Source organism: Euprymna scolopes, chromosome 30 (assembly GCF_053919585.1).
Source record: "Euprymna scolopes isolate OS-2025 chromosome 30, ASM5391958v1, whole genome shotgun sequence".
In the NCBI taxonomy this organism is placed as follows: Eukaryota; Metazoa; Mollusca; class Cephalopoda; order Sepiida; family Sepiolidae; genus Euprymna; species Euprymna scolopes.
In genome coordinates, this window is record NC_136511.1 from 74716819 (window position 1) to 74742402 (window position 25584).

The 25584-nt window shown below is 33.7% G+C and overlaps 1 long non-coding RNA gene across 7 annotated transcripts in view; it reads left to right on the top strand.

Moving 5' to 3' along the window:
* The window catches only part of LOC145254839 (uncharacterized), a 467813-nt gene that overhangs the window by 365674 nt on the left and 76555 nt on the right, over window positions 1-25584 (top strand). For 2 of the 7 annotated variants that reach the window (XR_013863809.1, XR_013863813.1), the window contains one exon: window positions 12103-12380. The exons of the other annotated variants lie outside the window; for them this stretch is intronic. This is a non-coding gene — a long non-coding RNA (uncharacterized LOC145254839). Of the gene's footprint in view, window positions 1-12102; window positions 12381-25584 lie in introns of those variants that run through there. 7 annotated transcript variants of the gene reach the window in all.

Sequence of the window (25584 nt, forward strand, 5' to 3'; positions counted from 1 at the left end):
ACAATCAGCTCGTCAATAACTCTGTCGATGTTAGATGTGGTATAGCTTTGTTTATGGTCCTTAATTACTCACTTTGAGAAAGAACTGGTTTATTTCTAAGCCTTCCCTTCATAGCGCCCTTCATTGAGAAAGCTGAAGAGACTGCTCAGGCATTTTCCTAGGCACATTACAGTTTTCATAGCGTGGTGGCTTTTCAAAACCTCACCTGATCCTTTGTGTCGTGTTGTGAAGATCAGGTATTTAACACTAGGTTTTAACGCTAAGATGGAAGTGTAGTATCGGTGCAAATGCTGCATTTCATATTCTCTGCCTTTCTAGACTGAAGTAATTCTAACGTTTTCCCCTTAATGCCTTTGGGAAACAAACGTTGATTAGTTGATTAACTTAGCTTTGGAGAAACAAGTCCTCATTGTATTAATTTTTAAAAAAATTAAAAAACATCAGGACATTTTCTTTTTGCTAATGTGTCACCACTTGAAGATGAGGGTATTAACTAGATATTGCTAGTTTAATGGTGCTAAATAGGATGGGAAAATGGAGCATCTATTATACATCGACAACTTATATCGAAAACATCAATGCGTTCTCCTTCGTCTTGTTTTCTAACTTCGTTCATGCTGTCATCTCATAATTTAGGACGCTGAAAAATAACATAAAAAAAGAAAGTTGGTCTTGTTTACTAAGATTCGCGCATAAAATGTATGTAAGTTGCGAGAAGCGAGTTTTAACGATACGGCTGAATGACTACCGAACGTCTTCTTCCTACGCTTCATTTGTATGGATACACGTCGTTCACTCAAAGCTCATCAGACCTTTGAATGCGCTTTTTTTTTTATATCTTCCTGGGTACTCATCCAGCATTCGCACCAAAAAAAAGTAGTTTAGTGGCCGACAGAATGCTCATACGACTGGTAGTTATTGTTTATCTAGTACGGAAGTTCCAAAGCAACCTCAACGTATTATATTATTGTCTAACTAACATTTCAGCCCGGCGTTGCTCGAGTGTTTGGAGGTGTATGTTGAGCAAAAAAAAAGAAAAAAAAGGTAAATTTTTTAAAACTTTGACCCTTATTATGACCCCTTAAAATTTATTGTTTGGGCTCAAATCAAGTTATTAGGGTAGATCCATGTCCAAGGAATCAATATCTAAAATGTCAAGTGTTTAGACCGAAAATTGTCGGAGGAGTTTGGTAGAGTTCTCAAAGATCATATCGTTGAACTGTGACCCCTTAACAGCGAAATTTCTGGCTGTAAACGGATTACAAAGATTTCCCCAAATCTCAGTACCCTGTATATAAAATTGGCAGAGTTATTGCGTAGGGAAATGTACACAGACACACACAGACAGACACTTTCACTTTTATAGATATATAGAAAATACAAGCATAAAAACAGGAAAACGTTCGGAGTAAACTAATTTTTCGGTCAGTATCCTGAAGGGCTAACTTTCTGGTTTGGTTGTTTTGAGTACAGAAGATTAAACGCTGCTGATGGGGAATCTTTCCGTCTTAGTTTTTCTTGAAGTGATTCTAACTTCCTGTCTGTCTGTTATTACTAGGATTAGTCTCTTACATCAAATAACTTCATCAGTTACTTGGACCGACTTCCATAAAAACAAAACATTTCAGAAATAAAGAACAACAAACCTGACGTCAATAGCAGGACACGTCAGCCGCAATAGAGTAAAGATATAAATATAAACTTTAATCAAGATCATAGTTCAAAAGATAATATACATAATCCTGTTTTTATTTACTGGGCGTTTCTAATCCGATGCGCAGTTTAATAAACACGCGTGGTCTTTTGTATAAGATGCTGTCAAGCTCGGTAGCAGTTATTTTTTTGTTCAAATATTTATTTAATTAAGCAGAAGAGTTATAGAACTTTATTATAACTCCAAACGAAATATGCCAGTATTTAGGAGGAGAACAAAATTGAAATGCTTTGGTAATAAATTTTTATTTATTTTACTCGCAAATTCTACACGATGTTCTCATGTGTGTATCCTGGTTCTATAATATATTTCGTGGCTAGATCTCTTCATCAAATTACGAGTGTTTAAAATAATCTAAAATTACTTTGGAAATAATATTAGAAATATGTACAATTCGAGAAATTAGATTACAGTGTAGAAGTCGTGACTAAATAAAATAAGATTTACTTCAAATAAATACGTTTTTTATTCTTTTAACCCCACAAAATTTTAATTTTTGCATGGGATAGTCTCCAAATAAACTACAAACCCTTATTTTTGACTTGTACTTTGTAATTTTTTCACACCTCTTTTACCTTCACTAATATTATATGAACAAGCAAAAAAAAAAAGAAAAAAAAACTATCCGTTTTGCGCCTAATTAGATAGCTATTAGTGTTGGGACGATTGATCGGAATCAGAATCAGGATCGGAAAAATCGGAGCTTTTTGAGATATCAAAATCGTTACCGGAATCGGAAAAAATTGAGCCTATTTTCTGATGCCAAAACCGATTCATTCAATTAGCTTTTTTATTTGATATTGGTTTAAGAAACATCTTTCACTTCTTGTAGTAATAATAAAATAATAAATATTTATTGGTTTAAACGTCTCGTAGGACTAAAATCTCTAGATCCCCCCCCTCACAAGTGTGTATTTAAGTTTGAGAAAACATAGGCACATTTAAGGTGTGTTTTTACAGTAATTAAAAAAAAACACTTTTCGGCTATAGCTGATGGCACTTAAATCATCTATTTTTTTTAATAAGTAGTTTTATCAAGAATTCTTCATAAGTTTTGGTTTCGGTTTCGATAATAACTGAAGAAACTAAAGTTATGTATCTGTATATCTATAAAAGTGAAAGTGTCTGTGTGGGTGTGCGTGTTTCTGTACATTTCCATACGCAATAACTCTGTCAATTTTTAGTCTACAGACTCGAAATTTGATATACAGAGTACTGACATTTGGAAAATCGATGTGACCGAATTTCGGCCAGAAATTTGGTGGTTAAGGGGTCAAAGTTCAACGATTTGACCTTTGAGAACTCTACCAAACTCCTCCGACAATTTTGGGTCTACACACTTGAAATTTTAGATATAGGTGCCTTGGACATGGATCTAACTTAATAACATGATTTGAGCCCAAAATAATAAATGTTAAGGGGTCATAATAGAGGTCACATTAAAAAAATGGACTGCTTTTTTTTTCTTCTTTTTTGTTCAGTATACACCGGAGCAACGCCAGTCGTAAATGCTAGTATATATATATATATATATATATATATATATATATATATATATATATATATATATATATATATATAAGTTTTTATTTCGGTTTCGATTAAACCTAATGCACCCAAGTCCTATGGATATATTCTTTTATTTTTGAAATCCCAACTTTATAACATATCAAAATCGATAGAACATTAACTGTTTACGACCGGGCTTGACCGGGCGTCCGTGCTAGCCTAGAAAATACTTTTGCAGTTTTAACAAAAAAAGCTACAATCATACCAGAGCGTCTCTATTAACACTGGATACCTATAGAATGCCAACATCAATATATTACATATGGAATTTCCACAGGTCCCGCTAGTATATATTATTATTATTATTATTATTATTATTATTATTATTATTATTATTATTATTATTATTATTTATACATATATTATGTATATTAATATAAATTTGTTTAGCAAGTATATATTTTGTAAATAACAGTTTGTAAAAATTATATATATATATATATATATATATATATATATATATATATATATATATATAAAAGAAACTTTGTCTCTGTATTTTTGTGAGTAAGTGCGTTTCTTATGGATTTCGAAACAGCTGGGACGATTTTTTTTAATTTCACATACATGTACTTTATATATCTGGCAGAGTTCTTAGATAGGTGTTCTATAAAAATGTCTATGAAAAGTCTTCATAATTGATTATCGAAAAATCCCATGAAAAGAAGGAAAGGCGGTTTTGACTAAAGCTGCCGCTTAATACAGCCTTAAACTACACGTTTATTTGAGAAGTTTTATTATTGCACAACCAGAAAAACCAAACATATAAAATCAAAAGTAAGCTCTTTGATCTGACAGGCGCACGTTGTAAATGAATGTTTCTGTTTAGATTAAAATTGAACCATGATACTTTACTTTTTGCATTTTGAACTTTAATTCAAACCATTATCGGCGAACAAGGAGAAAGGCCAGACATATAAAATCGGCAGTAACGTTTTTGATATGACGAGGCAGCGTTCGAAATAAATCTTCCTGTTTAAGGCACAATTGAATCTTGATACTTTACTTTTGTGTTTTAAACTTTGATTCGTTATATATAAATAATTTTATGAAATCAGCACAAGGCGATGTTGATTACAATGTATGGTGGATTAATTCACTACTGGAGGCATTTTGAAGTCTTTCCCTGATGCAAATAGACCAGGGAATCAATCGATTTGATTGTAAAATGGGAGATTTCACCGATTTCGATGACAATAAAAATATGGGAGTGAGAACCATTCGCTCGTTGTCATTCAATTCCGAGCAACGACGGATCTCTTTGCTAGTATATATATATATATATATATATATATATATATATATATATATATATATATATAAATATATATATATATATATACATATATATATATATATGGATGAGTTGCACAAAATAATAGAAACATCTAGTTTCTATTATTTTTGCTAAACCTCTTTACCAATAAGTATCATCCCTGGTATTATTTGATTCAGGCTATAGTCATCTAAAGTCACCTGAAGTCGAGGAAAGGCATAAAATCCAAAAATACCTAGATAGATAGATAGATAGATAGATAGATAGATAGATAGAGATTAGGCTACAGCTGTTAATCAGACAGTTAGTGAATAACTACTGAAATAGAAATCACTATATTTACTCTGAAATACAATTATCACAACCAGTCAGAAAAAATATGGGAAAGAAAGAAAGTAAATATATGTTGTTTCTGAATTTTGAAGGCTAGTTTTATGTGCGTTTTTGATTTGTGTTTTATAATTTCCATTTGAATTGAACACTGAAGAGGTATTATTTCCATATTTTGTCTTGAGAAAAGTAGTAAACATTTCCGAAGCATATGAGCACACATTTTTGTGATGTTGAGTTTTTTTGAACGATTACATAATATTGATATCATGAATTTTGTATTCTTACGAGTAATAGTAATAATAATGCTAATAATATATATATGTACATATATATATATATATATATATATATATATATATGTATATATATATATATGTACATATATATATTATTAGCATTATTATTACTATAATCAAATAATATATATATAATTATTACTATAATCAAAAGATCTTTCGGATATAAATAAGTAAGTATGAACTTACTGTTAAACTGAGATAGTATAATTCCCTTCATAATTTCCATCGAAAACTTTCTTTTGTGAAAGAAAATAATATACTGTATATATATATAACTGTAAGTTTAAATTTACAATAAAAATTTTTTGTTCGACTGAATACTCCAAAAAACAATTTAAAATTTCAATTGCTTTTGTGGGTATTAAGTCGAACAATTAATTTTTATTGTAAATTTAAATTTAAAGTTTTAGTTTTCTTTCTCTTATAATAACCTCCACTCTCTATTGCGCATTGAGCTATTTTATTCAGTTGGTATTAAATTATCTATATATAAATACTGGTATTTATATTAGATTGAAGTTTACCTTTGTGTATATCAGGTAAACACTACGTCCTTTTATTTTCATTACTTATAAATATATATATATATATATGTGTGTGTGTATTATATATATATATATATATATATATATATATATATATATATATATATATATATATATGAACATAAATTGCCAATGGATTTCTAGTTAATATTTTTGGTTTACATAATTTTCAATTCATATCAAAAACTCTAACTATTTATTGTATATACTTCATATAAAAAGAGGAAAATATGTTACGTTATTAATAACTATTTTTACATACTGCGACTCTATAATAATATATACGAAATCATCTGGACGAATTAAAATTTCATATTTAAGCGTACTGTACGCCCGCGTAAAGCCGCCCCCACCCAGCTGGTCTAATATATAAAAGACTATATGTCTTTCTGTATTTCTGTCTGTCTGTCTCCATATTTTCAAGCTCTGTCTCTTCTGGAACTAAAAGTCGCAGAGCGGGTTTAGGAGCCTCAAATGATTGACTTTTTATTGGCCGTTCTTTTATGGGCCTTTAGCTGGTCAAAATAGTTTTTAAGGGGTCAAACTGGGGCAAAATTAAATAAATCGTCATACATTTTGTACATTCATCTTAGTTATTTTTTAATCAGTTCATATACGTGTCACGTTGGTACAGTGGTAACGTCACCAGCTTTGAATGCTACGGTATTGCTTTGGGTTTTGATTTTAGCTGGTGGCACCCAAACTCTATTTCTTACTTTTGAAATCACGACTCTATAATAATATGTACGAAATCTGGAGAAATTAAAATATCATATTTAACCGTATTTTACGACTGGACGAAACTGGGCAAGGCAAGGCGCCCCCCCTCCGTTAGTATTTTATAATGATATTTTTTCGAGGGAATCTATACTACAAACATAATTTATGAGATATGAAAGCCACTCGAGGATTACGGTTATTATTGTATCTTGAACAACGATATAGTAATCGTTATTAGTGGAAACTTGGTATAATACGATTATTTAAGGGAAGAGCTCAACAAAAACTTGTTCATATTGGGCTTGAAGATAACTATATTATAGCAAGCTGGAAAGCATGCCACCAGAATAAAGTTCCATTCTAGGTAGTGCTAGGAATGAAGCTTTGTTCATAGTGTAGTTTTTCGGATTTGCGGCATGTCAAACCGTTTATTGGCATACTAGTGGAATTCCCCAAGCGTTGCCCCGGGTCGAAATCACCCTGTATATAAGATTTTGATTGCAGAAATTCCCATCTGAACCAAATTACCGTAGGTTTGCAACAACAGATGCCCCCCCCAAAAAAAATCATTGCGTGTAGACTATTATCCACTTCATTATGTAACTTTACAACTTCATATTAGACAGATCTAGGCCTTATAATAAAATCCTACAATTAATCCGATAATCCGAGGAGGGAAATCATCACGATCGTCATTATATCATTAGAGGAAGCAGCTCCTCTATTTTCCTCTAATTTATAACTGCTCTCACCGCCGCAAATCTACACCGCGTAAAATTACACACAGTAGACTTGTATTGCCCCGTCACCCTTATTAACTGAATCATAAACTCATGGAAATAACGTTCACTTCTGATTCGCAAATTCAGAAAATAATTTCTCCCTATGCAAGTTCCAGCCTTTCTCATTGGATGCCAGCTGTAATTCTCTTATTCCAGATTTTAAACCTTCAACAAAAATGATCGCTCACAGATCATGCATGGCGTCTGCAAGACAAACGTTACGCCAAATTTTTACACCATATACACACATGACAGCAACATTCATTTTGTATGTTCTATATTTTAACAAGACCAACAATAAAACTTACCGAATGACTACAGTTTACTTTTCATTTAGTTTGTCATCTACTTTCTCTCTCTCTCTCTCTCTCTCTTTCTCTCTCTCGGTCTCTCTCTTTCTCTCTCTCTCTCTCTTTCACCTGGTCTAAAAGAAAATAACGAATTATTCGTTATTATTATTTTTTTTTTAGCTTACGGTTAAACTCATATCGTCTTCAACGTCCATTCTTATATTAAACCATAACTTTTTTCCTTTGTTTATTGCAGAGAGTATGGCGTTTGGGTTTCACTACCTGCTATAATACAAAACAAACAAGACATACCCCCCTTTTTTCGACTATCTCTCTCTATTTGGGAGAGGAGTGTTATAATACATAGTTAAGTTTACGAGACCCTACTTTTTGAGATGGGACTATGTTTCTTTTCTTTTTTCAACTACAACTTTCTCCACTTTTCGGCTTCCACAACTTTTTTAAAAAAATTATTTCATGCAACTGTAGGATAAGGGTTACTGAAGTTCCTAATTTAATGAGCCAAAATACTATGAGCGGATTAGAGTCAATGCATGAAAAAGTGTTAATTTAATTTATTAGGCGACCGTCTGGACAATAGTTGTTGACGTTGGACTTGGAGAATATGGTGTTGTAGTTAGCAGAAAAGCAGGTCTGTTCTATTGCTGTCCACAGACGTGAAGTTGTTGGAAAGAAAATTGCCTTTCAACGTGTCTATTGGCCGATTGTCTCTTTGTAATTGAACTAATCCATATTCTCGGTATGTGCACCCTCCCCGTTTGCTTTCTCTCCCGCATTGTCTCACTCTTTATCTGTCCTCCACTGACATGGCATACACACACAAGGAAATATCATATCCACATATGTTTATATTAATGCATAATTCAAATCGATGTATAAATTGGCGTATCATTCAGACTATTTATTCACAATCTGGTCTGTGTAAACATTAAAATATAACTTTGTTTTTTTTCTTTCTTTCTTTATGTGTGTCTCTTTCTATCTCTCTATTTCGCTAAGCACCCATTAACACACAGAAAAAAACACATATATAAACTACACGTAGAAACCCACATGCATACACAACACGTAGAAAAACGCATATATTCACTACACGGAAAACACACACATATATACACTCTACCTAAAAACACGCATATATACATGACACCTAGAAACACGCATGTATACACTATATGTAGAAACACACACACACACACACACACACACACATATATATATATACTCTACACAGAAAAGCACACATATAAACACGTAGAAACATACGTATATACATTATACCTAAAACACGTATTTCTACATGTAATGTATATATATATATACATTACATGTAGAAATACACATACATACATTATACGTAGAAACACAGATACATACATTACATGCATAAACACACATATATACACTATACGTAGAAACACACATACATACACTACACAGAGAAGCACACGTATATACTCGTAGAAACATACGCATATACACATAGAAACATACACATATACACCTAGAAAGATACATATATACACTATACGTAGAAGCACACATATATACACTACACAGAGAAGCACACGTATATACTCGTAGAAATGTACACATATACACATAGAAACATATACATATGCACATAGAAACATATACACATGCACATAGAAACATATACATATGCACATAGAAACATATACACATAGAAAGATACATACATACACTATACGTAGAAACACACATATATACACTACACAGAGAAGCACACGTATATACTCGTAGAAACATGCACATATACACATAGAAACATACACATAGAAACATAGAAACATACACATATACACTATAGACACAAAATACCGTATGGATAAAAATGCATTCATTTTAGTGCTCATATAATTCGAGCCATAATCCATTATATTCTTCGGCGTATTTCTCAGAATGAAATTGAGAACTTGGGTGTATTTGCTATAACTGCTTGTTTCCTTCTCCCACTCCCCCTCTATCTCTATCTCTCTTTCTCTCTGTCTCTCTCTTTCTATCTATCTATATATCTATCTATCTGTCTATCTATCTCGGATCAATCACATACTATCATCATGCATTTACTAACACAAACAAATTACCGACTCGATATCATAAACGAGTCTCTTTGATCTTTTTGTGCTAGGATTTGTCAGCACAACCTGACATGAGAATAATTTAGTCTACAAGTAAACAATTACCAACTATACAAAATAGCATAGGGCGGACCTGAAAGAGTTTTCCCCCCTTGGGAGATGGACGAGCCTTTCCCTCCCCTGCCGTAAAAATAATTCCTTTTGACATTTCCTTTTTTCTGCGGATTATCGTTGATAACAGATTTATCTTTCATATTAGCAGGAAAAAAAAAAAATTTTAAGTTTATTTAATAACTTTTAACATGGGTTATCACTTTTATTAAATTGATACCCCACTTTGAGGTCGTTCTTTTTTATAAATGTAAAACGTCATCAAATAAACTTTTTAAAAAGTCCTGCTTATATGAAAATTAGGTCTGCTATTGACGATAATCCGCAGAAAAAATAAGAAAACGTGAAAAAGAATTATTTTTACGACCGAGGGAAAGCTCGTTCAGGTCCCAAGGGGGTAAGACTGTCCAGGTTCCAAGGGAGAAAGTTCGTTCAGGTACCAAGGGGTAAGTTCGTTCGGTCCCAAGGGGGTAAGACCGTCCAGGTTCCAAGGGGAAAAGCTCGTTCAGGTACCAAGGGGTAGGTTCGTTCGGTCCCAAGGAGGTAAGTTCGTTCGGGTCACAAGGGGGAAAGCTCGTTCAGGTCCCAAGGGGGTAATCTCGTTCAAGTACCAAGGGGGAAAGCTCGTTCAGGTCCCAAGGGGGTAAGCTCGTTCAGGTCCCAAGGGTGTAAGCTCGTTCAGGTCCCAAGGGGGATACCTCGTTCAGGCACCAAGGGGATAAGCTCGTGCAGGTCCGCTTAACATAGTATTTGAAGTCCAAATACGACCACCCCGACAGAGCTATACGCTCGCTTAAAGACTGGTGCACATCTTAGTTATATAACGTAAAGTAGCATCACTCCAATTGATACTCCACTAGACAAGATCATTACTTGTCCTGGAATCGTCAAAAACGAGGGTGTCTCATTAGACAAAATAACACTCATCCTTTTAAAATAAAAGTAATAGCAGGGGGGTGTCGTCTTGAGGGCGATCATATGCTTTCATTAAAGCGCCTGCGTAATTCGGTATAATAACGTTTTTTGTGTTCTTGTTCTCTTAAAAAGTTTTCACTCCGCGTCGTTAACTACTTAGCCATCGTCGCTTGCAATACGTCGAGTTTTCTAGAAATAGGTACCAGTTTTTCTTTCTGTCTCTCTCTCTCTCTCTCTTTCATTGTGTTTTTGTCTCCTTCTTTCCCTTACTTACTTTTTTTTTACTTTCTCTCTCTCTCTCTCTCTCTCTCTTTCTCTCTATATATATCTCTCACTCTGTCTCCATTTCGATTTATCCCTTTGAGCGTAACCCCATTCTTTATATGTGTACTTACTAATTCTCTCACACAGGTATACACGCACACAAAATGGCAAACCACTTATATATATATAAATATATATATATATATGTGTGTGTGTGTGTGTGTGTGCGCGTGCGTGCGTGTGTGTATGTGTGTGTGTGTTCTTCATTTGTTTTTACATGAGTGGATGTTATAATTCGACCCGTAATCCCACTTAGCATTAAGTTCAATGTCAGCCATGCTACTTTACGCCCAAAATCAGATCAAATTCCCATTCCGCTTCAAGCATAATTCTGACACTTGTCACTCTTTTAAGTTAAAGCAAAAACTTACTATGAAATAAGTACGCGTAGATCATATATTAACTAACTTTTCGCATTGTTTTAGAAAGTATCTTTTTTTATTTCATTTTAACTTTAATGTTTATTTTTCATGCCAACGACTTGCTTATCATGAAGACCTAGAACACACTCGAGGATAACGCTTAATACCCATTTGTCAAGAAACAACACCTTGAGAAGATTGAGAAAAGCTGGTTGAAATGAGCCGTATTTGCTGCACTGATCGAGAAAATTTTAAAGTTTTAATTATTTTTCAAAAATATATAATAGTTGAATTTTCACGGGATGCTACTAGTAGTATTTAAGGTAATGACCAGAGATATAGTGTTCCTGTTTAGTAATATTACACATCTCTTATTATATGTAAAAGGGACTTTGTGTGTGTATGTGTGTGTATGTGTTCGTTCCCTATGGCCTCCGAAACAGACCGACTTTTAATAATTCACACAAGTGTACTTTATGTGTCTGGAAGTGTTCTTAGATTTTGTATTGGAATGCTTCCGATAACTATCGATAATCGATAATCGACAAAAAATCTTATAAAAGAAAAAACTTAGATTTTTACGAAAGTTGACACTGTTATACAGCCTAATATCATGTGTGTGTGTGTGTTTTTTAAGTTTTATCACATCTCTTACACACAATATATATATGTTTGTGTGTGTGTGTGTGTATATAATTTTTCCAGTAATATACATGATTGTTTTATATTAATTCTTAAGGTAAGAGATCCGCTAACACTAGCAGCAGCAACTGCAGCCGCATAACACATATGCAAATGACCGAGCCAGTGCGCAATATGACGTCACGGCAGAGGAAGAAAAAGGAAAGAAGAAATGCACCACATTTGAAGAACCGGGGAAAGAAATGGCGAGCTGGGGAAGATGGACGTTTGGCCTGTTAAAACTACATCGAAAATGACATAAACAAACTTTTAAAACAAGAAGTAATACAATGTTTTGGAAGAACTTTGAATAAATGCGTTACATCTTCACCGAAACAGCTGGGTTAAATGTATTTTCTTTTTGTTTTCTTTTTGCGACTGTCTCAGATACAACGTATTGGGTCCGAATATTGCAATGTAACGACACTGTTGAAGAAGATTAACGTCTACGTTACATTAATTTGGTAAACGTGTACTTTATATTAGACACAGAGCTTTATTATAAGGAAAAGGAAACCAATCTAAATTTACAGTCTTTACAATTATTTTTCATTCAAATACAGGGTGGGACACTTAAAAGTAGCTCAGAAAATGTAATTGTGAGGAGAACATTCTTTTATTAATTTTATACAAGATGATGGAAGTACTCTCCGTTGACATTTATGCATCTGTGGGCACGTTTAACAACGTTTGCAGATATTGCCTGTAGATCTTCTCTGGTGATTCTCCTGATCACGTTGGCAATGTTCTCCTTTAATTGGTTTAGATTGTGAGAATTATTTGCATAACCTTTTTGTTTAAAAGTCCCCAAAGATAAAAATCACGTAATGACAAGTCCGGGGACGTGGTGGCCATACTCCCTTGCTTATTGTTTTGTATAGGCTTCCACAATCAATATTCTCTGCTGCTGCGAAAACACAATATTTAAAATATTTTAAATGTTGATTTTTAAGAAATTAGGAAGCTTAACCTGAAAAAAAAAAGTTTATTAGAGAAAGAATAGAGTGATAGGGGTACTTTTAAGTGAGCCGCTATATCTTTAAAAAATATGACTAAAGAAAGATTAAGAGGTCGGGCTACTTTTAAGTGGGTCACCCAGTATTACAGCAATGAATAATTCATTGAAAAAAAAATGTCTTTTCAATCATAGTTTTGCAATTATTTTTTTCTTCAGAATGTAAAAACAATAAATTATTAAGCGTTGATTAATAGTTTAAATTTTATTTTTATTTTTGAAATCCTTTGATACGAGTAATTTGTTTATTTATTTATTTATTTATTTATTTGCGGACTGTTATCTTCATCTTCATGGGACCCGTGGCGCAATGTATAAAAGCATTGAATCTGTACGGTTCCAGGTGAGCATTGTCTGAAGGTAGCGGTTTCAATCCTGCCCCAAACCTGCGAGATGATTAGTTGACTAAAAGGTGGTGAGACGACAACAACTATGGAAGGCAGTAATTACTGAGGATACAGTTAAGAGACTCAGCATTCCTATCTCGTTGCTGTTAAACGCGTGACGAAGACCTGAGGAATAGTTAGCCGAAACGTCGTGAAACAACAACTATAAAGTCGAGAATAATAGCTTGCAAATAAATAAATGAATATTTTAAAATTTTGTAGCGTGGACGTTATTTTTAAACTGTGCCGTTACAGTTCAAACCTATCGGACTCACACGCTGTTCAGCACCGCTGCAAAGGGACAAACAAACATAAAAAAGAAACAAACAAAACTCCGACTCGGTATTTTTTTTAAATTGCAAATTAAATGCATCTTTTTATTACATTTTCACCCCAAACAAGGCACATTGCCACTTTTATCTATTGGGTACAAGGGCTTGCAGAACGTCGGAACATTCACGGTTAAAGTACTTGTAGAACAGGCAGAGGGATACTACATTTCGTCGATGGGACAGATGACAGTTCAGGACCTATCAGGTTGGCGACTCTCTTTTGAACCTTGTCTAGGAGTGAGAGACTAGTAGCAGATGCACCGGCTCAAATATGACAACAATACTCCATATATGGGCGAATGGTGGCCTTATAGAGGTGCATGATACTTTCGGGCGTTAGTAGCTTTCTAGCACATTAGAGAGAACCTACCTTTTTCGCAGTGGTCCTGGCAATTGTTCTCAATGTAATTGTTTCAACCCATGTTTCCTGTGAACGTTAGGCCGAGGAGTTTAAAAGATGTGCTTTCAGATAAAGAGTATTTGACCATTGCTATTGATGGTAGAGAAGGTGTCTTGTAGTTATTGAAGGAAACAAGTTTAATCTTGGCAGCATTGAATGTGACCATCCAGTTTTGTCCCCATCCAACTACAGATTAGAGGTCATCCTCTAGTGTTTATTTTTATTTATTTTTTTTTACACAGTGATCACCACTTATCAAGGCCCGAGAGCCACTCAGGGATAAGGGTTATTGCAAGTACATTACGTTAGTGTGGAGATTTGATGAAGTGTTTACTTAAGGGAGCGGTTCATTAGGAATTTGTTAACGTTGGACTTGAAGACATCCAAGTTGTAGTCAGGTGGGAAGCAGGCAGATGGAATAGAGTTCCACAGGCGTGCAGTTCTAAGAAAGAAGCTTTGTTCATGGAATCCACGTTTTGATTTAGGCACAGATATAGAGTGGGGGAAATTTTTCACAGTGGATTCAGCAAGACGCGTGTTTATTCGTGGTTCTTTCAAATCAATACATTTCCTTATATTTCCAAAGTCCTTTCGCGCACACATGTGCTTTTTAAAAGTCTTGTCTTTTCGCCACTTGACGCTTTCTCGCTTTTGTGTTTATACGCCCATCTTTCCCGGTAGCATTTTTCTTCTCCCTCGAATACGCGGAGTACTTTTCTCTCCTTTTCTTGTGGCGCAAGCTCACGCACACTTGCTAATTTGCATACGTGCTTAAACGGCTGTTGCTGCTAATATTTTCGCTAGCTAGATATCTTTCGGCTCCTGCTAAGATTTTCACATGCGCCTATACACGCGCTGTTACAATCTTAAGAAGTTTGGAAAACATTTTGCGCTCGTTTATGAGTTCTGCAAGCACAGGAGATGCTTTCAAAACCGGGTGAAATGTTTTTAATAATCTACGTTTATAGTATATTATAATATTAGCAGGGAAACCCGACGTTGCCCGGGATTGAATGATGATCAACGAATATTTAATCTATATATCTATAAAAGTGAACGTGTCTGTCTGTCTGTGTGTCTGTATGTCTGTCTGTCTGTGTACATTTCCCTACGCAATAACTCTGTCAATTTTTAGTCTATAGACTCGAAATTTAGAAATACCGGGTACTGAGATTTGGGAAAATCGATGTGACGGGTGTCAGCCAAAAATTTGGCTGTTAAGGGGTCAAATTTCAACGATTTGACCTTTAAGAACTCTACCAAACTCCTCCGACAATTTTGGGTCTAGACACTTGAAATTTTAGATATAGATTCCTTGAACCTGGATCTAACTTAATAAAGTGATTTGAGCCCGAAACTATAAATTTTAAGGGGTCATAATAGGGGTCAAAGTTTTAAAAAATTAACCATTTTTTTTGTTTTTTTTTTGCTTTTTTTGCACAGCATACACCTCCAAACACCCGAGCAACGCCGGACACCCCTGCTAGTGTTTTATATTTTCACGTTCACAGATTCACTTTTAAACTAATAAACTGGTCCCTATTAATTTTATAACACATGTATTAGGCACAAAGTGTCAAAATTTAGGCTAAATTAAGTTTGATTTACTTTTATGTGGACCGGATAAAAAAGGGAGTTAACATCTATTGCAAAAATTTAGATACCTCCGAATTTTGTGAAATTTCAACAACAGGTAACAATTCACTAAAATTCTGGGGTTTTTTTTAAAGCACATTAAAGGGCTTTCAGGAACGCCAGCAACCACTGTAAAAGAGTAATAAAAAATGCTAGAGATCTATATGCTCAGTCCGTTAAATCTAAAGTAGCTGATCAGCGGCTTGGTTCCCACCAGTTTTGGCAAATAACAAATAGGATCTTGACGAGAAGCATGCGTTCTATCCCAACCATTATCAATGAACCTAAGGTCATCTCGTCAGCATCAGACAAGGTCAAACTATTTGCCAAGAACTTTACAGCTAATTCTACCCTATGCGACAAGGGCCATCAACTCCCCATATTTCCTTCTATAACACACAACATGCTAAGGTAACATACAAATATCTGTGCGTGCGGTCGCCAAGCTAATCAAAAACCTTGATTCCAGTTAAAGCAACTGTCCCTGACGGGCATTCCAATTATAGTGTTAAAAAAACTTCAACCAGAACTTGCACCCATACTTCCAAAACTCTTTAAGCCTTGCCTTAAGAAGTGCTTTCCAACATCCTGGAAAACCTCATCAGTATTTAAGAATTCAGGTGATAAGTCATCTCCCTCTCAGTACAGACCAATAAGTCTCCTGTGTGTCATGTGTAAGTTGCTGGAATCCATATTAAATAGAGAAATAGTCAACCACTTCAGCAGGAATAACCTTCTTCGTGACACGCAATATGGTTTCCGTTCTGCAAGATCTACCGCAGATGGGCTAACAGTTATATCTCATAGGATTAGCGAATCCCTCGACAAAGGCTTACTTTCTAGGGCAAGTGCTCTTGAAATATCAAAGGTCTTCGATAAGGTATGGCATAAAGGGCGACTTCACAAGATTTCCAGCTACAGTATAACTGGAAATGTTAAGGGGGCAAAGTTCAACGAATTGACCTTTGAGAACTCTACCAAACTCATCCGACAATTTTGGGTCCAAACATTTGAAATTTTAGATAAAGGTTCCTTGGACATGGATCTAACTTAATAACTGGATTTGAGTCCAAAACAATAAATTTTAAGGGGTCATAATAGGGGTCAAAGTTTAAAATATTGACCTTTTTTTTTTTTTGCTCAGCATACACCTCCAAACACCCGGGCAACGCCGGGCACCCATGCTAGTATATATATATAATTGAAAAGGAAAAATTAATTTCTATGCGGTGTTTTTTTTCCTCATAGAAATTACTTCATGCCAACATTACTTCATTCCGACATTTACTTGTGAAGACAGTCGGCGAAAAGTACTTCAAGTTTCTTCACCACTCCCCCTTTTCTTTTTTTCTTTCTCCCCCTTTTAGTCGATCTTCTTCCTTTTCAATTTATTTTTCTTACTTTTAGTCGATCCTATTTCTTTTTACATTATAGTCGATCTTTTTTCATAGATTTAAAAAAAATGAAAAAAAAAAATGCCCCCACTTCGCTTTTAAACTATTACAATTCTGTTGTACTTCGAATTTAATGTATATATATATACACACACACACACACACACACACACACACACACACATATATATATATATATATATATATATATATATATATATATATATATATATATGAACAGTACATAGGACCGAAAAAGCCGGGCTGAACTGCTAGTACTAACATATGTTTATTGTTATGGAAATCAGAGAAACTGCCAATTTTTCAATAAAATCAATAGATTGTCTGCTCTACTTTGATACCTACCACAATGCACCGGGAGGAAGCTTCAGATACATCCCTGCGGTAGGTTAGTTGACAAGACATTGTAGTGTACATTGCACTGTGGAGAACCTACTGTTGGTTTTATAAAATTACTTTTTATATATAATAGCTTAAATTAAAGTTTAAATGCAAAAAGTATCATGGTTCAGTTGTGCTCCAATTTGAAACATCCATTTAGAACGCGTCCCTGTGATATCAAAGAACCTACTCTTGGCTTCATATTATTGACCTTTCTGCTTTCGTGGTGATAATTACTTTAATTAAAGTTTTAAATTCAAAAAGTCATGCATTATAATTCAACTGTGATTTAAACAGAAACATTGAAATCAAACACGCCTCTGTCATATTAAAGAATCATAATGTAGATTTTATGCATTAGGTTTTTCAGTTCGTGTTGTAACAAAACTTCTAAAATGCACATGTGATGTTACGTTGTGTAAGATGTTAACTTCACTCACAATCGCCCATTCTTTCTTTTATCAGAGCATTCCGAACGCGTCCCTGTCATATCAAAGCACCTACTCTTGGCTTTATATTATTGACCTTTCTGCTTTCGTGGTGATAATTACTTGAATTAAAGTTTTAAATGCAAACGTCATGCATCATATTTCAATTCTCGATACGTATTGATGACATTCCGATAAAAAAGCCCATCTAAGAACACTGCCGAGCACATAAAAGAGGTTCTTGTAAAATTTCCAAAAAAATTGGCACAGCCGTTTTCGAGTCCGTATGGAACGAACTTGTACACACATACGCAGAGTTCCTGTTATATAATAGTAGAGATAAACGACATTAAATTACAGAAAAAATGATCACAACATTAAATACATTTAAAAATAGTGAAAAAAATTAAATATATTTTTTAAAAAATAGACAAAAATATAAATACATTTAAAAAAATTACCCAACATTAAAATATATTTAAAAACATAGTCAAACTTAAAATATATTTTAAGAAAATAGTCAGACTTTAAATGTATTTATGAAATGGTCAAAACTTGCGGTGGACAACAAAGAAATACGTACCTCACCATATATAAAAAAAAACATATTGCAACACAGTTCAATCCCCAGTCCGGTAGACATTCAAAATAAATTGCAAATTACTTAAGACTCCTACTCAGTAATGGCTAACGGAACAAGAACATTAAATTAAGAGGTTGCATTTAAAAAGTCCGTGCAGATTCAGTGGTGCGACAAAAAGATTCCAGATTATGACAAGGTACATCTGATAAGGTAAGGGGTTACATCCACTGGAACGCTATGAAAACATTTGAGACGAGAACAGGTGCCCTGGCATTCTAAATAATGAAAATGAAATTGATAAGTCTTTTTATTTCAAGACTCTGTAAATAATAATATATACTCCACTTGTTTACCGTGGCCATCTAATTTGCATATGGGTATTTACACATGACAAACACGTGTATATATACTAGCATTTCAGCTCGGCGTTGCCCGGGTGTTTGGATGTGTATGTTGAGCAAAAAAAAAATGGAAGTAGGAAGGCAGGCTCGAACCCGTAACGCAAAGGAGGAAAAGAACGGGGGAAAAAACTGACGTCTATGCTGTTACGACCATCGCCAAACCGGAAGTTACATATTTTAAAAATTAATACTAGACAATCGAAAGGAGAGGATGACTTTCAAAATTATCGGCAAAAAAAACGACCCCCTCCCCTGTAGAAAAGTGCACAGTTTAAGGTGAAGATATTAATGTTTTTAGCCAATGTTTCGATATTTGTCGTCTGAAATGTCGAACTTCAAAACGATACTCATCTTGAGAAAATCCGTCGCCTCTGTCGACAGTGTTGGTCATACATGCAAACATACATACATACATACATTTATATATTGGTAACTAAAATGTTCGAGCGAAACCGATGAAAAAGCTTGCCCTATCTCTGAATACCCTTTATGTAAAATTTCAAATGTTTAGACCAGAAATTGTCTGAGTAATTTGGTAGAGACCGCAGAGGTCATTATTTTTTAAACTTTGACCTCTATTATGACCCCTTAACATTTATTATTTTGGGCTCAAATCAAGTTATTAAGTTAGATCCATGTCCAAGGAACATATATCTAACATTTCAAGTGTTTAGACCCAAAATTGTCGGAGGAGTTTTTTTTTTTAACTTTGACCCCTATTTGAACCCCTTAACATTTATTGTTTTGGAAATGTACACGGACAGACAGACAAATAGACAAACAGACAGATATACAGAAACGTTAACTTTTATAGATATACTAGACTTTCAGCCCGACGTTGCTCGGGTGTTTGGAGGTGTATGCTGAGCAAAAACAAAAACAAAAAAGGGTTAATTTTTGTAAATTTTGACCCCTATTATGACCCCTTAACATTTATTGTTTTGGGCTCAAATCAAGTTATAAAGTTATATCCATGTCCAAGGCACCTATATCTAAAATTTCAAGTGTGTAGACCCAAAATTGTCGGAGGAGTTTGGTAGAGTTCTCAAAGGTCAAATCGTTGAACTTTGACCCCTCAGTAGCGAAATGTCTGTCCGAAAACGAATCAGATAGATTTTTCCAAATCTCAGTACCCTGTATATCAAATTTTGAGTATGTAGACTAAAAATTGACAGAGTTGTTGCGTATGGAAATGTACACAGACAGACAGATACACAGACACACAGACACATTCACCTTTATATATATATATATATATATATATATATATATATATATGCATATATATAGATAGATAGATGGATAGATAGATAGATAGATATAAGAGAAAGTGTCTGTCTGTCTGTGTACATTTTCCTACGCAATAACTCTGTCAATTTTCAGTCTACAGACTCGAAATTTGTACAAATCTTACTTATTACAAACCCTGCCTCTGAAGCTGAAGACTTCCTTCTTTAAAATTGTAAATGAACATAAAAAAACAAACACTTCTTAAACGTGGGATGATGGATAATAATAAGATATTAAGTTAAGAATGTGTCAGTGCTTCATTGTATGTTTATATATGATGAGGCTTCTTCACATGGGCAAGCAGCAAGTTTCGGTTCAAGATAGACATTGCTTGCAGACATGTGTGACAGCAGATTGCAGCTGTTTGGAATTGTTTTTTGTTTGTTTGTTTGTCTGTTGGTCTGATGGTGCCACCTGCGGCAGTAAAATGGGAAAGACAATAATAAAACTATTGTATTATACTGATTTTTTTTTTATTATTTACACGTTGTTTCTTATCACTGTAATCAGTGGTCCTGATATTTCAAAAGGTTTTCTAGATTATAATCGACCTTATACCTCATATCATCTTATGTGCATCATAAAAACCACACATATATATATATATATATATATATATATATATATATATATATATATATATATATATATATATATATATATATATATATATATATACTAGCGAGACGCGTTGGCCGGTCGTACAATGCGCTTAAACATGATATTCTAATTCATGCAGATCGCGTATACATTATTATAGGATTAATCTTCTATTAAATATTATATATTATGAAGAATACTCTGCCCACTGGACTAATTCTAAAAAGTAAAAAATAAAAATAAAAAAATACAAAAATAAATAAAAATTATAATAATAGTAATGTCGTTCATTAAATTCCGTCTATGTCTGTTTACAATATCACGTCAGCTGATATTTTGGCTTGACGATTAATGCCCTGAAAAAGTCACTTCTGATTAATGCTTACTTTTAAAATATGCAAGTGAAGAAATGATTTGCGGCGATTTTAAATGGTCCGACTTATTTCATCGTAAATTGAACTCGTCCATAAGAAAAAAAAATAGTATGGTATACGCGGACTTGAACATTCAATCTGTAAATCTGTAGACATAAGCTCTATCACTGAGCTATGTCCGCAGATGGAATGAATTCTTGTTTCTTTTTTTAAGAAGAAATGATTTGCTTATATTTTATTATCTCCCTTCGCCGGTGTAAAATAAAATATTTCCCTGTAAAAATAATTTTATCTACAATAGAGAAAGACAATTTTAGGGTTAGATTTTCTTCGATTTTCGATATTTATCAGATTTTTCTGTACAAAATATATCTAAAAACACCACAAGACATAAATTACCTTTGTTTGAAATTATGCAGAAGACAGGCTAAATGGTTTCGGAACCTATGAGGAAGGAACACACACAAATTGACTTTTATATAATAGTAAGTGTATATATATATATATATATATATATATATATATATATATATATATATATATATGCGTTTTATTTTTTACCGCTCCAGAAGATATCTCACTACTAATGCAATTTTCTATCTATATAAAAGCCAAGTACGTCCAAGGATGGAATACTGCTTCCATATCTGGACAGCAGCTGCTAAAAACAGCCTATCCTGCCTTGACAGAGTACAAAATAGACTTCGTGGCTTAGTGGGGGATGCCCTTTTCTCTACCCTGCAACCTCTCTCCCACAGAAGAGACGTTGCGAGCCTATCCTTGTTTTATCGTTATTTCCATGGCAGGTGCTCGTCTGAACTCCAATCTATTGTCCCTCCTCGCCAATCTTTCACGAAAAACACCCGTCTAGCTAAATCCACTGTGAAAAATTTCTCCCACTCTATATCTGTGCCTAAATCAAAACGCGGATTCCATGAACAAAGCTTCTTTCTTAGAACTGCACGCCTGTGGAACTCTGTTCCGTCTGCCTGCTTCCCACCGGACAACAACTTGGATGTCTTCAAGTCCAATGTTAAGAAATTCCTAATGAACCGCCCTCTTAAGTAAACACTTCATCAAATCTCAACACTAACGTAATGTACTTGCAATAACCCTTATCCCTGAGTGGCTTCCGGGCCTTGATAAGTGGTGATCACTGTGTAAAAAAAAAAATTATCGTATCTTTCTATTAAGTTACATTATTGTTTCGGCTACCCGGCCGTTTTTTTTTTTTTTGCCGTCTGTAGCTTCCTCAAACTTTTACAGAAACCAGTTTCTGTAAAAGTCTGAGGAAACTACAGACGGCCAAAAAACGGCCGAGTAGCTGAAACAATAATGTAACTTAACTGAAAGATACGGTAATAAAAAATAAAACGCATATTTGCTCTACAACAGTATTGAGCACTTTCTTCAGTTTTTATTAATTACCATTTCCACTAAATATATATAAGTATATATATATATATATACATATATATATATATATATATATATATATATATATATATATATATATATGTATATGTATATATGGATATATATATTCCCAAAAACCTCTGGCCTTTATAGAAGGGATACTAAAACTTGCTACGATGGTTTCAAATTATCTGAAATAACAGAAAAGGGAGACTTGCTTCCAAATACTTCTCACATGTTATATCTCCACTCTTTGGAAAATAGGGTTCGATTATGAATATCTCCAGTATGAAATAATCCTTACAAACTGTGAAATTAACTTTATGTATTAGAACCAAAACGGGTAGATCTAACATATGAGAAATATTTGGAATCAAGTCTGCTCTTGCTAATATTCCAGATCAGTCACCATAGAAACAGGCTTAATTTTCCTCTTATCAGATAATTTTAATTCCTATGCAAAAAAAAAAAGAAAAAAAATCACTATGATTCGAACATTTTATGGCTCTAAAAAGTGTCAAAACAGCTTTGGATGATAGACGATTTATTTTATGTGCTACTTTAAGTGCAAATGTCACATAGTCGACTACACAATTCCAGTCATCAGCTTTTCAACGAGCATCTCTTTGCCTTTATTTGTATATATATATATATATATATATATATATATATATATATATATATATATATATATATATATATATATATATATATATATATAGTAGCAAAACTAAAGCTAGCTTACCTGGACACTATATATATATATATATATATATATATATATATATATATATATATATATATATATATATATATATATATATATATAGTGTCCAGGTAAGCTAGCTTTAGTTTTGCTACTTTGGGATGAATTTTGCTCCGTTTTTTTTCTTTGCCTAATTGTCTTCCCAGGCCAATAATTTATATATACAAGCAGCCATGTTTGCCCAGCTGGGCAAGCTTGAGTCCTTATACTGGAAGAATATCCAGTAAATAAAACGCTGTTTAGTAAATCGTTATTTTTTTTGCATTTTTTTTTTCATTTTCATGCACCAAACATGGATATAAATATCACTAACACATCCGCTGGATCATAAGCTGTATTTCGAACCGCCTTCGTGCCTGCCTGCCTGTCTCTGGGTCTGTCTGTCTCTATCTCTGTCTCTCACTCACTCACACACTCACTCACAGTAAATCGAACTTACTAAGGGAGATAATAACTTCCGGTGAATACAGGAACAGTATCCAATAAATAAAACATTGTTTAGTAAATCGTTATTTTTTCTTTTTTTGCATTTCCATACACCAAACATGGATATAAATATCACTAAAACATCCGCTGGGTCATAAACTACATTTCGGTACCTAACTTGCCTGAGTGGATTGCCTGTAGGATGAGACAAACTGCGTCACACACACACACACACACACAGAGTACGAACATTTATAATAGAATATATATATATATATATATATATATATATATATATATTTGTAGTCATCGACATACAGTCCTGTTTCGTTGTATCACAACTCATCAGTGCCGCTAGGCTAGCACTTTTCCCAAGCCAAGGACCGAACGTTCTAGGTTCGGTCCTTTTCGTGTTGACAGTCGGCAGCTCTATCTCGCGACCACGGAAGCGTCGCCCGTAAATAACTCGTCCGAATGTCTATTTAAACAAACATCCGTCCGCTACTTGTACAGTGCTCAAACCGCCTGTTTGTAAACAAACGGTGAGGTTCGCATTATATATATATATATATATATATATATATATATATATATATATAGAGAGAGAGAGAGAGAGAGAGAGAGAGAGAGAGAGGAGATTTCAATGATTTAAAAACATTATTACAATGATCTAATCATAATTCTCAATGAAAAACCAAGACACGGAATAATAAAATAATGTTAAAAATACACATTGTTGGTGACCTCTCCCTTATATAAATATAAATATATATATATATATATATGTGTGTGTGTGTGTGTGTATATATATATATATACATATAGATATATAGATAGATAGATAGATATACATATATATATATATATATATATATATATATATATATATATATATATATATATATATATATATTAGTGAGAGGACAATTATGAATTTCTTCCCCGATTTGGATACCGTTACAAATTGTGTTTCAAATTTCCGATTCTGATCCACTTTCCGATTCCGATTCTACTAAAACAATTTCATATTAAGCTGTAGATCTGTTTTTTCTTAAGATTATCATACAGAACAATATGATACATTTTCGCGAACGTAAAAATACAATTACGTGTGTGATCTATGGATATTAATTTTTCCTGTAGATTAGAATCACTGCACATTTCATTATCTTTAATAGAACTTATGGACCATTACAATTTTAAGCAATAACAAACCAAATAATAGACAATTACAGAATCGTTTTTGGCATGGGAAGGTTGGAACAATGTTTACTGATTCCGATACCGATTCCGAAACTTTACAAATGCCGATTTCCTAGCTTCTTCGAATCTGCTTTCGATAAATAGTCCGAACACTAATATATATATATATATATATATATATATATATATATATATATATATATATACATGTCTGTGTGTCTGTGTGTCTGTCTGTGTACATTTCCCTACGCAACAACTCTGTCAATCTTTAGTCCGCATAATCGAAATTTGATATACAGGGTACTGAGATTTAGAAAAATCTATGTGATCGGTTTTTTGCCAGTAATTTTGCTATTAAGGGTCAAAGTTCAACGATTTGACCTTTGAGAACTCTACCAAACTCCTCCGACAATTTTGGGTCTATACACTTGAAATTTTAGATATAGGTACCTTGGACATGGATCTAACTTAATAACTTGATTTGAACCT